This window comes from Schistocerca piceifrons, chromosome 6, assembly GCF_021461385.2.
Source record: "Schistocerca piceifrons isolate TAMUIC-IGC-003096 chromosome 6, iqSchPice1.1, whole genome shotgun sequence".
NCBI lineage: Eukaryota > Metazoa > Arthropoda > Insecta > Orthoptera > Acrididae > Schistocerca > Schistocerca piceifrons.
The window spans coordinates 119,182,686-119,196,656 of record NC_060143.1 but is presented as its reverse complement, the minus strand read 5'-3'; positions in this window follow the sequence as shown (position 1 = coordinate 119,196,656).

The window sequence follows — 13,971 nt, the reverse complement described above, 5'->3', positions numbered from 1 at the left end:
TAACAGTGAACAATACATAGTTGAGAAGAGAATTAACATCTAAAAGTGAGCAGGAAACCGTATTGGATCAGTGGTTTTTGCGTAGGGTGTCACAGCAGGAGATTGATCCAGCCGATGCGAGTTTGATTATTCCATTTTCTGGCAAGGCATCTGAGAATGTGCGTTAGTTTGTAGAATATTTGGAAACTTCAGCTGTGATGAATGGTTGGTCTGACGAACAGTTAGTACATGTAGCCTCCTCTGTAGCTGACGAAATCAAATTTTCCACAAGATATCACTCCAAATGCTACCCAATTTTGGAAAAGAAAAAATACATGTATTACTCATCCATCACACAGACCCTCCTCTTGAATCAGTCTATGTATTAGTGAAAACCGTAGAAAACCGTGTTGAAATCCCTGCAGTAGTTCTTGAAATTAGCCTTCTAACACAGACAGAAAAACTTGCCGAGGAGCTTTAATTTAGTAATATGTACAGATATCACCCACTCCCTACCATCCACAAACATGCAGCTACAGTTGTCCCACCCCTTGTACTTGGATAACATATGATAAACAGAATTAAATACACCACCCACAGCACACGACACCAAACAAGTAATCCACGAAAAAGGATGCATTACTTATCGACATCTTAAAGGATGCCTCTTCTCTTTTCTAGTCACCCACACAAGTGTTCACACCACTATCCTCCCCACAGGCTACTACCTTCAACAACGAAAAACCTCCAGAAACCTACTTCCTCAAACCGCACAAACCTCCTATTGGTACCTACTACTGCCCCCCATCTGCCTCACCTCAGTGTTTAGCAAAGTCTTTGAATCCATCCTCTTGTGATGCATCCATCAACACCTAAACCAACACCATCTCCTTCTCGTTAAACAGTGTGGATTCCATCCGCATTATTTCTCTGATAGCCAGTTCCTGTAGAAAGCGCATCCCTCACCCCACCAGCTCTACTCCCATAAATCTGCTGTTTTTGTCTCTCTCGTCCTAGGGCAGCCGTATGACCACATATGGCATACCAGTCTCCTTTTTCTAACTGCAGACAAACGCACTTACAATTAGTTATGACCGCCCTATTGCATTCTTCCTCTCTAACCTCCCATCTTTTGTCACTCTCAACAGTACTAATTCTCACACCTTCCATCCAACTGAAAGAGTGACGCAGCACCCCATACTTTCTCCTATCCTTTATCTCTTCTACACAGCTGGCATGCCCAACCATCCCCACAGTCCACCTCCATCACTATGTTTATGACACCGCTTTCCTCAACATCTACCCAAAATCCCAGTAATCCCAAAGGTCCCTCCATCTCAGTCAGTTGACCTCCTGGTGCACCTATGTCTTCTCAAGATCAGCCCCTCCAAAACCCAGGCATCAGTATAGGGCAAACCACCTGCACCTTCCATGACCATGACTTTTACTTTACCATTGTGACGATCCTATCTAGTTAACTAATACACTAAAATGTCGTGGACAAACAATCTATCGGCAAGTAACATCGACTACTGACCATCTCACAGAAAATTCACAACACACTGAATCTACTAACAGGCTGAACTTGTGGATTACACCCCTCCGCTATTCTCCATATCTACCAATGCCTGAACCAACCCATCCTCTGCTCTGCAAATGTTGCAAGGATCACCGTCGCATCAGAGTTCTATAAGGCCCTTCAATTGGCAGGTGTAATAGATAGCCAACTAGTTCCTACTGGTTGGCTGTCTATTACATCTACTGTTCTGTAACCATTGATGTAGTGCAACCATGTTCAAAATACCACTTCAAATACTGAAACCATGCACCCTGTTTCAATTTCTGCATATGTTTACCTTCCCCTTCATGGATCCTCTTCCAGCTCATCACATTCTCACCCTTTCTCATTCACATCGAACATCTCTGCATCTCCTATACCATCCGCAACCTAGACCCCAAGAACCCAATTGTCCCTCCTCTGATCACCAATCCTCTGTGCTGCTGCACCTTTACAAACATGTCCCACCGTCCCTACATCTACACACAATCTGTATCCTGTCCCAGCACAACGTCAACAAATTCCATCACAACAGACAAGGAAATCCACTTCCATATTTATCCTTCCTATCAGCAATAGGTTTTCCCGCTGATATCCAGCAACCCATTTGTGGGGCCAAGGTCGCTAATGCACGCTTGTGCGGTGCCATACGACCTGGGGGTAAGCCAGTTCGAACCCTGGTGGGCGGAAAAAGTATTTGGCCAGCAAGGGAGGATAGATAGTAGTGCCAAGTTCCTGATCACCAGACTTTGAGTCAATGCTCTGGATTAAATACTAAACCGCTCCACAATGTCCCATATACTGATGACATGTGCCACTGTTGATGGTGATCTGTGTGTTGGATGCAGACGTTAAGCTTGGCGGCCAGCGTGTTGTTATTCGGAGAAGTAGGCTATGTGTGGCTCCAGATTTCACACACTTCTCCCATCATCATCATCATCATCAAAGAACACAAACATTATAATCTTACACTCTACAAACACACGCACACACACACACACACACAAACACACACACACACACACACACACACACAAACAAACACACACACACACACACACACACACACACACACACACACCATAATACATGCAATATTACAAGTATTGAATGGAGCATGTTGCAAATAAATAAACGAAATACACAGTAAACCTGAGTCCACACCAGGCATTCCCCTCACTCTTCCCTCTCTATTTCACACCGTCCCTTCCTCTCTCGACATCAAGACACTGTCCACATAGGAGACTCATCCTTCCTTTCTGGCTTTTCCAACACCCACATTACTGCCTACCTCTTCCTACAGATAGCACCCAGCACGTTTGGTCTCCCCACAGGTGTGTCACCCAGCGCTGGTCCTTCAGCTCTCTGGCGAAAGTGCACTGCTTCTTACTAACGAACGTTGCCGGTTCATTTTCATTTAAAGTTTTAAGTGTCCATTTTTGTCTTTTTGTCTTTATCTGTCAGACTTTTTATTTCCTTTTTAAACTTTAAACGAAGAAAACCATTCTTCATACAGCGAGGCGACGAAAGTTATGGTATAGCGTTATGCACATATACAGATATCGGCAGTACGGCGTTCACAAGGTACAAACGTCCGCCCCGAGAGCTGAGTGGTCAGCGTGACGGATTGCCGTCCTACGGGCCCGGGTTCCATTCCTGGCGGGGTCGGGGATTTTCTCCGCTCAGCGACTGGGTGTTGCGCTGTCTTCATTATCATGTCATCCCCATCCGGCACGAAGGTCGCCCAATGTCGGGTCGAATGTAATAAGACCTGCACCAAGGCGGCCGGACCTTCCAAGCAAGGGGCCTCCCGGCCAATGACGTCAAACGCTCATTTCCATTCTCCATTAGGTACAACAGGGCAATGCATTGGCGGTGCTGTCACTTGTACTCAAGTGATCACGTGAAAAGGTTTCCGACGTGATAATGACCTTACGACGGGAATTAACAGACTTTGAACACGGAACAGTAATTGGAGCTACTCGCTTGGGACATTTCATTTCGAAAACCGTGTGGGAATACAATATTCCGAGATCGACAGTGTCAAGAGTGTGTCGAGAATACCAAATTCAAGGCATTACCTCTCGTCACGAACAACGCAGGGGCCGACGGTCTTCGCTTAACGACCAAGAGCAGCGGTGTCCGCGTAGAGAGTGCCAAAGGCAAGCAATACTTCGGGAAATAATAGAAGAAATCAATGTGGGAAGTACTACCAACGTATCCGTAAAGAGAGTGCGGCGCAGTTTCTCGTTAATGGGCTATGGCAGCAGACGAACGATGTGAGTGTCTTTGCTAACAGCCCGAAATCGCCTGCAGCGCTCCTACTGGGCTAGTGGCCATATCGGTAGAACCCTAGACGACTAGAAAGCCGTAGCCTGGTCATATTTGTCCCGATTTCAGATGGTGAGAGCTGATGGTAGGGTTCGGGTATGTAGCAGACACCAGGAGACAATGGACCTAGGTTGTCAACAAGGGCCGCGCTGGATTAGCCGAGCGGTCTTAGACGCTGCAGTCATGGACTGTGCGGCTGGTCCTGGCGGAGGTTCCAGTCCTCCCTCGGGCATGGTGTGTTTGTCCTTGGGATAATTTAGATTAAGTAGTGTGTGTGTGTGTGTGTGTGTGTGTGTTGGGGTTTATGGGCGCTCAACATCGAGGTCATCAGCGCCCTGAAACACATTAAAAGGAACGAATGTGGACAGACCTAAGAAAACTGAAGCACACACGCAAAGAAAGCAGGAAAAGAAAGAAAATGCTATATAAGAAAGTAAAACCGAAGGAAAGGGAAAACAGAGCAACAAGAATGCCACTGAAATTGTCACTGGCTGGCTACTGACATAAAATATGGGCGAGCTTGTCACACAGTGAGCAAATTAAAATTCTCTCCCTAAAATCTTTGTAAAAACATTTGACATGGCACAGAACTTTAAAACTTTAACCACATTCGTCTGAGTGTTGCCTAAATGAGTTGGCAGGTCCGCTGGCAAGTCAGCCGCGGCCCGCTGGTCAGAAAATAAAACGAAATCCAATAAAACGTGGCGCACAGTAACCTGGACGCCGGAAGCACCACACATTGGAGGGTCTTCTCGCCGGCGCAGGACGCCATGCGTCATAGGGCTGTGGCCTATTCGAAGCCGAGTGAGGAGAACCTCGTCCCGTCGATGGGGCTGAAGGGAAGTACACCACACACGCGTTGTGGGCTTGACTAGACGGAGCTTATTGTCAGTCACTTCCAGCCACTCATCCTCCCACCGACACATGACTCGTGAGCTCAACAGCGAGATGAGTGCGTGCAAGGGGATAGCACACTGAGATACGTGTGGATTGAGACACGCCTCCTTGGCTGCGAGATCTGCCCTTTCATTCCCAGCAATGCCGACATGCCCCGGAACCCAGCAGAAAGCTACAACCTTCCCCAGTCGCTGTAGTCGGACGAGGGCATCCTGGATGGTCTGGACTACCTTATCTGCCGGATACAAATGGTGGAATGATTGAAGGGCACTGAGTGAATCGGAACAGACAAGAAATTTAGGAGAGGAAGAATGTCTTATCTGCTCCAGCGCCCGCAAGATAGCAGACAATTCTGCACCAAGACAGTAAAAGTCGGAGGCAGTCGGACCTTGAGGGCACGATCCGGAAAAACAACTGAGCAACCAACGGAATCCCCTTGTTTTGACCCATCCGTAAAAACAGCTACATAGTCGTGGTGCTCAGATAAAATAGCTGAAAATGCTGCATTAAAAACGGTGGCAGGAGTGCAATCTCTCTTGTACTGCAATAAATCTAAAATCATCCGGGCCTCTTCAGTAACCAGGGTGGCCGGCTGTTAAAACCCTGGATTTGGGGTTGTACAGACACCACACCGAGCGACTCTAGCACACGTTGCACACGGATCCCAAATGGCAACGTAGCCCGGGGACGGTGGGAAAAAAGGCGGTCCAAAGGTGGATGGGCAACAAGGCGGTGAGCAGGCGAGCTGGGAGTTGCAAGAAACTTACAAGCCTGGCGCACCAGCAGGAGCTGCCGCCGGATGGTAAGTGGCGGTTCGCCAGCCTCAGCACAGAGGCTGGGTATGGGACTGGTCCGATAAGCACCCGTGGCCAGTCGAATCCCAGCATGGTGAACAGCGTCAAGGATCTGCAAATAAGACGGCCTTGCTGACCCATATACTGTGCACCCATAGTCCAGCCGTGAACGCACAAAAGCCCGATAAAACTGAAGGAGACGCGCCCTGTCCGCTCCCCAACACCTGTGGCTGAGGCACTTGAGGATGTTGAGTGCCTTCAGGGTTCTGGCTTTCAAGTCACGTAGGTGTGGCAGCCACGACAACCTGGAGTCAAAAATTAGGCCCAGAAACCGCACTGTGTCTCTAAAATGTAGGACAGCATCCCCCACATGCAAGGCAGGCAAAGTAAAAAGACGACGAGAACGATTAAATGAACACAAACACACTTATCGGCAGAAAACCTAAAACCTGTCTTTGCAGCCCACTCCTCTAACCGCCGCACTGTGAGCTGCAACTGACGGCTCACGGTTGCAACACTGGAGGAGGAACAGAAAACAGCAAAGCCATCCACAAACAAGGAGCACTGTACTGCACTCCTCACTGTAGACGTTATACTGTTGATGGCTATGGCAAAGAGGGTAACGCTTAAAACACTGCCCTGGCGGACACTGTTCTCTTGCTCAAAGCGATCAGACAGTGTGTTACCAACGCGGGTCCGAAAAAACAGCTGAGACTGGAAAGACCGAATGAAAATCGGGAGGCGGCCACGAAAGCCCCATTGATGCAGTTGTCCAAGAATGCAGTGTCTCCAAGTAGTATCATATGCCTTACTGATATCAAAGAAGATACCAATACAGTGATGCTGACGGAGGAAAGCCTGCTGAATAGCCGCCTCTAGGAGGGTCAGGTTGTCGACCGTGGACCGAAATTTTCGGAATCCACACTGAAAGCGGCTAAGGAGCTGTCTAGTCTCTAACAGCCAGACCAGACGACGGTTAACCATCCGTTCCAGGGTCTTTCCGACACAACTTGTCAAGGCGATACTACGATAACTACTGGGACATGTGCGGTCCTTTCCTGGTTTGAGGAGAGGGATGAGGATTGCCTCCCTCCACGAGGTGGGGAACACTCCTGTCTGCCATATCAGATTAAAACATTCGAGGAGGATTTCCTTTGACGCCGCTGGCAGATGTCGAAGCATGGAGTACCGGATGCGGTCGTAACCTGGTGCAGTGTCAGAAGTCGCAGTAAGTGCCGATTCAAGTTCCCACATGGAGAAAGGGGAGTTGTAGGCCTCAGAACTGTTCGACCAAAAGTCCAACTTCGCTCGTTCGACAGTCGCACGGTAGCGACGAAATGCTGGATCCTGGGTTGCAGTGGCAGTACTTTGTGCAAAATGCTCTGCCAGCGTCTGAGCAATGACTCTGGGTGTTGTTTGGAGGCATCCCTGGTTCAGGGTTCAAATGGCTCTGAGCACTATGGGACTCAACTGCTGTGGTCATTAGTCCCCTAGAACTTAGAACTACTTAAACCTAACTAACCTAAGGACATCACACACATCCATGCCCGAGGCAGGATTCGAACCTGCGACCGTAGCAGTCGCACGGTTCCTGACTGCGAGCCTAGAACCGCGAGACCACCGCGGCCGGCCCTGGTTCAGGGCTGCAGCTATTGGTAGACGGCTGCGTTTACCGGAAATCCTACGGATGGCTTCCCATACTTTTGTGGAACAAGTGGAACGGCTGATGGAGTCCAGGAACTCCTGCCATGACCTATTCTTGCTCTCTTTAATGACACGGCGTGCCCTGGCTCTCGCGATGCGAAAGGCGGTAAGATTGACAGCTGTTGGGCGGAATTAAATCGGCGAAGAGCCGCACGCCTGTTCCGGATGGCTGAACGGCACTCTTCCGTCCACCAAGGCACAAGGCGCCGCTTAGGAGGGCCAGAAGACTGTGGTATGGACAGGTCAGCAGCATGATGGATCACAAGTGTGATGTGATCCACCCATTCCTGTACGCTGTTGTGGCGTTCAAAGACAGCCAAACGAGTGAACAGAGGCCAGTTACCCTGCCAATCATCCACGATGGCGGCCTCTGCTCAGCAATACACCATCCAGGAGATGAATGCGGATGGGGAAGTGATCGCTGGAATGAAGGTCGTCAGTGACCTCCCAGTGAACAGAGTCGGTGAGGGCTGGAGAGCAGAAAGATAGGTCAATGGCTGAGAATGACCCAGTAGCAGCAGAGAAATGAGTTGGAGTACCTGTGTTGAGGATGCACAACACTTGAGATGTTAGGAGGCTCTCCAAAATTCGACCTCGAGTGCAAAGAGCCCCACAGGACATGATGGGCATTGAAGTCTCCCAGGAGGAGAAATGGGCGGGGGAGTTGGTCGGTAAGATCTGTGAGAGCATCTAAGGTCATTGCATCCAGAGGGGGTAAATAAAGGGAGCAAACGGTAAGCCTCCGACGGGAATGAATTTCAACTGCAACCGCTTGCAGGTCAGTATCCAGGGGCAGAGCAGAGGAGTGGTGGTCATTATTGACAAACACGGCGACTCCGCCTTTGGCTCTGTCTCCAGTCAGGTCATCTTTGCGATACAACGTATAGACCCTGAGTACAGGAGCATCAGATGGTTTTAGATGTGTTTCCTGTAAACACAAGCACAGGGGGCGTTGCTGTGCTAGGAGGTGCAGTTCCTCCACATATGCCCGGAATCCATTCATGTTCCACTGTATAATGGGAGCCATCTATCAGGGTGGGAGTACCTTCAGTCTCACTTTCTGTCGGGGAGGAGAGCCCACAACAGGTGGAGGCTCAGTTTTGGGGCGAGATGATTGCCCCAGTCTGACATCAACCTCCATCGCCTCTGAAGAGGAGTCGAGAGAGACTGTAGAACTTCAGTCTCCTTTAGCGGGCGAGTCTTCACCTTTGGCTTCGGCTTCGATTTTCTGGCCTGAGATGGCAGTGGAGCCAAAACCTCAGAAGCAGTAGGGGGTGTAGCAGCGCTGGGCATTGCACAAGACTGGACCTGGGAAGGGGCAGGAAGTTCCATGACGTCAGCTACCACGGCCTGAGCAGAAGGCCGGGGAGGAGCAGCAGGCTTCACAGGAACAGCAGCAGGACACGTACATTGACAAATGCAGGTGCTAGTGCTGACAGTAGCCACCTCCGCTTGTGTAGCGGCATCAGTTCTCAAGACTGGCTGTTTCAGAACGGAAGAAAAGGAAGCAGCGAACGTGGGTGGCTGCAGGGACTTGTAAATTTTCTTTGCCTCACCGTACGGGATGCGTTTGGTGGTTTTAAGTTCCTGGATCTTCCGTTCCTCAAGGAAAACTCTACATTCCCTACTCCACACAGGGTGATCCCCAGAGCAGTTGACACACTTGGGAGGAGAGGAGCAACCAACTCCCTCATGGGCGGCTTTACCACATTTCCCGCAAGTGGCTTCCCCTTTACAGCCGAGAGTAGTGTGTCCAAAGTGTTGGCATTTAAAACACCGCATGGGATTGGGGTAATAAGGCCGTACACTGAGACGTAGGAAACCTGCCTTCACATGCTCGGGCAATTTGGTGCTGTTAAACGTAAGGATAAACGAGTCAGAATTCATGAGAGCACCATCCACCCGTTTCATAACGTGCTGCACGTCGACAATTCCTTCCTGGGACCATTCAGCCTTCAGTTCGTCTTGGGGAATGTCAACGAGATCTCTGCAAGTCACAACACCCTTGCTGTAATTCAAGGTGTTGTGAAATTCAGTCTCAATCGCAAACTCCCCAAGAAATTGTGCCTTCTGAAGGTTCTGGACTTGCTGGAAGCTAGATGTTTCAACCAACAAGGTGCCATTTCGCAAGCGCTTTACAGATTTTAATGTGTCAGCAATACCTTCCAAGCCCTTCTGTATATAAAATGGCGAAACTTTTTCAAAACTCCCATCTTTTCTTCTAATTATGAGAAACACATTCTGCGAAGCAGCATGCATTCTGTTACTATTACCGGAATCAGGAGGACTGGCTACACGAGCCCTGTTGTGAGATTGGGTGTTAGAACCTACCAGCGGCCCACCCTTTCCGCTGGGAGGAGAAGAAGAAAAGTTCGAGGGTTCCATCTCGGTCCCACGAGCAGCTAGGGAACTAGGAGTCCACCTAGACAGAGCCCCTTGTGCCTAGGTAAGCCTTATACAACTGAGGTGCGGCAGGTTCCCCAGAGGTTGCCCGCTAACGACTGTTCCACCTCAACAGCCATGCATCTCATCAGCACGCAGCACACCTTGAGATTGAGGGGTTGTTTACAGAGGTTTATTCCATCCTCGCGATCCAGGCAGTCAAGCCAAGATCCCCATTCCCTGAGACACACAACATTCCACCGCCGCGCCGCACGGTGGTCGTTGAAGTATGCTCAGTGCTTGCTGTGACAGGGGACTGGCGGCGCTTACCAGTTCCCAGCTCAGGAACCCCGGGGTCGCCAAGCCCGTACCCAGCAAATGAATGCTGAGCCCCTGGGGGCTAGATTAAGTAGTGTGTAAGCTTAGGGACTGATGACCTTAGCAGTCAAGTCCCATAAGATTTCACACACATTTGAACATTTTGTCAACAAGGCACTGTGCAAGCTGTTGGTGGCTCCGTAATGGAATGGGCTGTATTTACATAGAATGGACGGGGTCTTCTGCTGCAACTGAATCCATTATTAACTGGAAATGGTTATGGACGGCTACTTGGAGACCATTTGCCGCGATTAATAACTTTATGTTCCCAGACAGAGATGAAATTTGTATGGATGACAATGCGCCATGTGACTGCGCAACAACTGTTCGTGGTTGCCGTGAAGAACATTCTGGAAAATTCGAGCAAATGATGTGGCTACCTATCGAACGTTTCAGAGATGTAATCGAGAGGTCAATTCGTCCACAAAATCCTGCACTGGCAACACTTCATCAATTATGGAAGGCCACAGAGGCAGCAAGGCTCAATATTTCTGGAGACTACTTGTTAAGTCCATGCCACGACGGGTTGTTGAATTACGGCGGGAAAAAGGAGGTCCGGCATGATATTAGGAGATATCTCACGACTTTTATGATCTCAGTGTATTTGTAATCATCTCTACATTGTATCTGAGCAGCTTTGTAAATTTTTGCTTCCAAAAATATGTTTTGTCATTTCATCAAATTTTTTAACATTCTCTAGGCTGAAGAACGAGATATTGTAGAAATGGCGCCCCTCTCCCTTCCCGCCTGTATGGGGCGAGGGGATGAAGCAACAATAAAGAAAAAAAGATATTAATCACGTTTCACGTTGTGGAACATCTTTGGAGTCGCCTTGAAAGCACCAAGTAGAGGCGATTATCTTCCGCCATGGGAGTGATGCGCTAAAACACGAACAAAACAGAACGAAATTTCATCTGAAACAAGCCACGAGTTCAGCGCGAAACACACTTAAAAAAAAAGCAAGTGTGAAACTTGTTCCACTCTAACATTAATCTAGTTGGTAACGGTGTTTTCTGTGTCGTGTTCTGTCTCTATGCTGTTCTTTACATTCCTCGGCGCACTCTAGACAATTTGCCGAGATAATTTATTTGCCATCTGGTCGTTACATTCTGCAGCACTACACCGGGAGCGGCGGCGGCGGTTTTGCTAGTTAGGTTGACGAACTGCACTCCATTCTACGAGTTACGAGCGACGGCCACTCTTACTGTGCGCGAGTGCTCTTTAGCTCTGTATACAAAACAGCGACAGTCGAGAATTCCCCACGCGTGAAGTGTGGCGCCGCGCGCTTCCGCGCCGGTGCCTGCATCCACTGTACCCAGTCCACCACTACTCGTCTCCACAGCGCAGTTCCTCTTTCTGTCTCCCGTACTTGCATGTACGCTACTTACAACATTATACGCTAAAACTGTTGTCCGAGGAAGAAATGGTACTATTAACCATATAACGTCCATGTGACGCAGTGACATTAGTATAGGTGCCACGAGACGAACCAACACCAAAAAATTATTGTTGTTGTTGTTGTGGTCTTCAGTCCTGAGACTGATTTGATGCAGCTCTCCATGCTACTCCATCCTGTGCAAGCTTCTTCATCTCCCAGTACTTTGTGCAACCTACATACTTCTGAATGTGCTTAGTGTTTCATCTCTCGATCTCCCTCTACGACTTTTACCCTCCACGCTGCCCTCCAATGCTAAAGTGGTGATCCCTTGATGTCTCAGAACATGTCCTACCAACCGGTCCCTTCTTCTTGTCAGGCTGTGCCACAAACCCCTCTTCTTCCCTATTCTAATCAATACCTCCTCATTAGTTTTGTGATCTACCCATCTAATCTTCAGTATTATTCTGTAGCACCACATTTCGAAAGCTTGTATTCTCTTCTTGTCTAAACTATTTATCGTCCACATTTCACTTCCATACATGCCTACACTCCACACAAATACTTTCAGAAACTACTTCATGATGTTAACAAATGTCTCTTCTTCAGAAACCCTTTCCTTGCTATTGCCAGTCTACATTTTATATCCTCTCTACTTCAACCATCATCAGTTCGTTTACTCCCCAGATAGCAAAACTCCTTTACTACTTTAAGTGTCTAATTTCCTAATCTACTTCTCCCAGCATCACCCAATTTAATTCGACTACATTCCATTATCCTCGTTTTGCTTTTATTGATGTTCGTCCTATATCCTCCTTTCAAGACACTGTCCATTCCGTTCAACTGCTCTTAATGGACAGTAATTAAATTTCGGAAATACACTAGTGTAGGTAACATACTTAGGTGAATAACATTGCAAGACCACAGGTTAGTACACTGAAGAGCCAAAGAAACTGGTACACCTGCCTAATATCGTGTAGCGCCCCCACGATCTCGCAGAATTGCCGCAACACGACCTGGCATGGACTCGACTAATATCTGAAGTAATGCTAGAGGAAATTGACACCATGAATCCTGCAGGGATGTCCATAAATCCGTTAGAGTACGAGGGGGTGGACATCTCTTCTGAATAGCACGTTGCCAGGCATCCCAGACATGCTCAATAATGGTCAATTCTGGGGAGTGTGGTGGCCAGAAGAAGTGTATTATCTCAGAAGAGTGTTCCTGGAGCCACTCTGTAGCAATTCCGGACGTGTGGGGTGTCGCATTGTCCTGCTGGAATTGGCCAAATCCGTTGGAATGCACAATGGACATGAATGGAAGCAGGTGAAGAGACAGGATGTATTCGTACGCGTCACATGTCAGAGGTGTATCCACACGTATCAGGGATTCCACATCATTCCAACAGCACACACCCCACACCGTTACAGAGCCTCCACCAGATGCTGGATTCATGTGGTTGTCATGCGGTTGTCTCTATACTCGTACACGTCCATCCGCTCGATAGATCCGACCAAGCAACATGTTTCCAGTCATTAACAGTCCAATGTCGGTGTTGACGGGTCCAGGCGAGGAGTAAAGCTTTGTGTCGTGCAGTCATCGAGGGTACTCGAGTAGGCCTTCGGCTCCGAAAGCCCATATCGATGGTTCACACGCTGATCCTTGTTAATGGCCCAGCATTGAAATCTACAGCAATTTGCGGAAGGGTGGCACTTCTGTAACGTTGAACGATTCTCTGCAGTCGTCGATGGTGCCGTTCTTGAAGGATCTTTTCCCGGCCGCAGTGGTGTCAGAGATTTGGTGTTTTACCGGTTTCCTGATACGGTACACTCGTGAAACGGTCGTACGGGATAATCTCCACTTCATCGCTACCTCGGAAAACCTATGTCCCGTCGCTGGTGCGCCTACTATAACACGTTGTTAAGACTCACTTAAATCTTGACAACCTGCCATTGTAGCGACAGTCACCGATCTAACAACTGCGCCACATGCTATTTGTCTTTCATAGGCGCTGCCGACAGCAGCGTATATTCTGCCTATTAACATATCTCTGTGTTTGAATACGCATGCCTATACCAGTTTCTTTGTCGCTTCAGTGTAGAAACAGGCCTACCAACTTCCTTTTATGTCGCACTAGTCCTTCAGTGTACTGCATCTTTTCTATCCGTCAGTGTCTATCGAAGATTTAGCAGGCAAACGAATGTGGCTCACGTAATACATGCGGCTATACATGTGTTCCTGCTAAATTTGGAAACATAGTAAACACATAAAAAGTGGATTGTTATCTGTAACATACCTGTCATAGTGGCTACCATAACGCAATGTAGGGGAGTGTGCAGCAGCTCGGAACATTTCTCAGACTTTCGCCTGTAGGCAGCCCTGTAACAGGAGTTTAATATAGTCTCTTACTAGCTGACAAATCTGGCCTTGCCCACGTATTCGATTTGCCAGTTTTTTTAATCAGAAACGAAACAAAGCATGAACTGTGTTTATAGTGAAGCATTCAAAAAATTCCACGAAGCCGTGAAAACACCCTTTGAAATTAGAAGACAGTAGTGCAAAGAAATATGCGT